The sequence below is a fragment of the Gekko japonicus genome, unplaced genomic scaffold, assembly GCF_001447785.1.
Source record: "Gekko japonicus isolate JY-2015 unplaced genomic scaffold, Gekko_japonicus_V1.1 scaffold167, whole genome shotgun sequence".
NCBI lineage: Eukaryota > Metazoa > Chordata > Lepidosauria > Squamata > Gekkonidae > Gekko > Gekko japonicus.
Window position 1 is genome coordinate 1,166,946 of NW_015164670.1, and position 3,261 is coordinate 1,170,206.

The 3,261-nt window shown below is 59.7% G+C and overlaps 1 protein-coding gene across 1 annotated transcript in view; it reads right to left on the minus strand.

Annotated features, from left to right (window-relative positions):
• RFX7 (regulatory factor X7) overlaps window positions 1-3,261 on the minus strand; it is a 25,573-nt gene that overhangs the window by 20,020 nt on the left and 2,292 nt on the right. The window lies entirely within an intron of this gene.

Below are 3,261 nucleotides of genomic sequence, written 5' to 3' on the forward strand. Positions count from 1 at the left end.
CCCACCTTCCTTTGCAGGCAGCCAAGGCCTTGTGCTCCCGCCCCGCCCCACCCGGCCCTTCACCCCCACCTGCAGGCAAAGGAGAAACGGGCTCCGCCTCCACGCCTGCGTGCCCACTGCCCTCGCTCACAGCCTCTTCCCCGCTTCCTGCCCCTCCCGGCGACCCCCTCCCGCTAGTCATGCAACAGATGAGCCCAACTCCTCAGGAAGAAGTTTGCAGACTGAGGTTCTCCATTTAAGTTTTCAGAAATCCAGATTTCCAAACCACCCGGGGCTGCCGGCAGAGGCTGGGGCGGCAGAGAGGGAAGTGGATCTTGAATGCCGGAGAGACGGTTCACACGTACCCTCACTGCACAGCAAGCACACACGGTCTCTCTGCCTGGCACTTGGGGACACTGCCTAGAGCAGGGGTGTCGAACTCATTTGTTATGAGGGCCGGATCCGACATAGATGAGACCTTGCTGGGCCCCTGGGCCATGTGTGTCATAAAAGGTAATGCCAGGTAGCGGAGAGATATAAACTTCGTAAAGGACGCAAACACAAAGGGTTGGGTTTTTTTTACTTAAAATAAAAACATGCCTAAAACATTAGCGCTCTTGCAATATCTTGTTTGTTTAACAGTGCCTGATAACTGGCACCTCTTGCTCTGAATTATGGCATCAAAGTGTCTGTGCTGCTGCAATCCTGAGTATGCTGTTCAGGTGTGTATCTGTAAGCTGCAAACCTGCGATGACGCAGCAGCAGCAGAACTGGAAGAAGCGGCAGAAGGCAGCCAGTTCCACTGCGGGCCTGACAGAAGCCCTCCCAGGGGGGCCTGATCCGGCCCCCGGGCCGATTGTTTGACACCCCTGGCCCAGAGGGACTCTATAACTTGCCTCCTGTCATCTCCCCCCCTCCCAGTTTTAAATCCCGCCCTGGGCCGTAAGCCCTGTTACATCTCCGGAGTGAAGAGTACTGGCATGCCGATTAAGCTAACAAAAGGCGCCTGCTTCTAGCTTTCCCCCGGGGTAGCGGGCGGTATGCCATACGGCAAGTCCAGGGCAGCGCCCAAGACTTCTAGTGCCGGCTTGTGGTCACTCACTGCACGGAAGGCGGGGATTTGGCACGGACAGCTGCATGGGGTGCTGAGCAGGGCTCCCAAGCTGCAGCCCACGTATGGCCCCACCCCTCGTGGGATTTCCAAGGCAAGGGGAATTCCAGAGGTGCTCTGCCACTGCCTGCCTCTGCACCGTGACCCTGGTATTCCTCGGAGGCCGCCCATCGTTCATTTCCATATATATATATTCCTTTTAATTTTTCAGTCTGGAAAAGCAACCCCTGCCTTCAAAGCCCCATGCCTTGTGACTACACCCAGACACCCCGCATGGTATTCGGACGGCTGTTCCCTGCACCATCACCAGCCTCCCCCAACCGGATGGTGTCATCAGTCCCCGTCCACTCAGTCTCAGGGCTTGTGATGACGGGGGTCTGGCAACTCCGCCCTCTTCCGTGCACTCTGGCCCCTTGCCTCCCACGGGCCCAGGCTCCGTTCTGTTGGTGGAGCGCTCACCCCTCAGCCCACGGCCTCCTCAGCGCTGGCCCCCGTGCCTGGGGAGGTGGCTGCAGAAGGCCCGGTGCTCTGCTCCCGGCCAGTCAACTGCCTGCCTGCAGGCTCCAGTGGGCCACTTCGTTCCTTCTCCACGGCACGCCTCTCCTGCCTTTATGACCCCGAGAGCCATCAGATCTCACGCTCATGGTACTGCGTGTTTTTATTACAAACCGCTTTGGGCAGAGTCTTTGGAGAGCTTGTTATTTAAAAATACTAACAGATAAAAGCGCCCCAGAGAGCTGGGCGTCACTACCCAAAGGGAGTCTCAGAGCGGCTTACAGACTCCTTCCCCTTCCCCTCCCTACAACAGACACCCTGTGAGGTAGGTGGGGCTGAGAGAGCTCTTTCGGGGACTGCTCCTGAGAGAACAGCTCTGAGAGAACTTGTGACTGACCCAAGGCCTCACCAACAGCTGCATGTGAAGGAGTGGGGAACCAAACCTGGTTCTCCAAGGTTAGAGTCTGCGCACTTAACCACGACACCGAACTGGAGGAGCCAAAGGTGCGTCCGATGAACAGACCCCCATCGGAGCTTACAAGGGACGCTCCAGGATCGAGTCCCGGCTGGTCTCCCTCGCCAATAACCGCTTCTAAAGGATGTGTGTGTGTGTGTGTGTGTGTGTGTCAGATCCGGACAGAAGAAGCCTGCCTTTCAACCCCTGCACAGCCATAATGTTGCCGGGGGTGGGGAGGGTTGGGGGCTGGCTTCCGCCAGGGGCCCCGCCCCGAGATCCGCAGAGGAAAGGCAAGAAGGTGCCTGTGGGAGCGCTGATAAGCAGCTCCCCCCCCCTCGCACCCTGCCTCCAGCAGCACTTGCCGAGCCAAGCCGTAGCTGCCCCCGGGGAGGGTGGGGGGGGGGGGGGGGAGAGATGCAGGGAAACTTTCCATTTCACAAACACAGTGTGGCATCCCTCACGGCTCCCACAGCAGAGCGACCTGTCCTGGGAAGCCACACACATATGCACCCCACACACACACCCCTTATGACTACGCCGGCCACGACAGCCAGGACACGCCTCTGGTGGGGAGGTCCCCCGGAAGCCGGGCTTTGGGTAGGCTGAAGCCCAGGGGTGCCTCCTATCCTGCTGCTGGAAGGGGGGGGGCAGAGAAGACAAGACCCCCCCCACACACACACACACAGACCGTGGGGGTTTCTGCAGGCAGGGAGAAGATGCCAGGCAGGACACACGCAGCAGGTGGGCTGCACACAGCTGGGTGTGTGAATGTGGGAACACTTGGAATCTGGCCTGGGCGGTCAGGCTGGGACAGGCCTCAGAGGGGAACCCGGGCAGGTGGCTTCCCTGCAAAAAAAGAAAAAAAAGCACGCCCCCCCCTCCCAATAGCAGGTCTACCCGACCAGCCCTGTGGCAGGAAGAGGCGGGCCTCCGGCGGCTTCCCCTCCCCCCCTCTCCTGCCTCCTGAGACACAAACAAGCCCATGTGTGTGTGTGTGTGTGTGTGTGTGTCAGATCCGGACAGAAGAAGCCTGCCTTTCAACCCCTGCACAGCCATAATGTTGCCGGGGGTGGGGAGGTTTGGGGGCTGGCTTCCGCCAGGGGCCCCGCCCCGAGATCCGCAGAGGAAAGGCAAGAAGGTGCCTGTGGGAGCGCTGATAAGCAGCTCCCCCCCCCCTCGCCCCCTGCCTCCAGCAGCACTTGCCAAGCCAAGCCGTAGC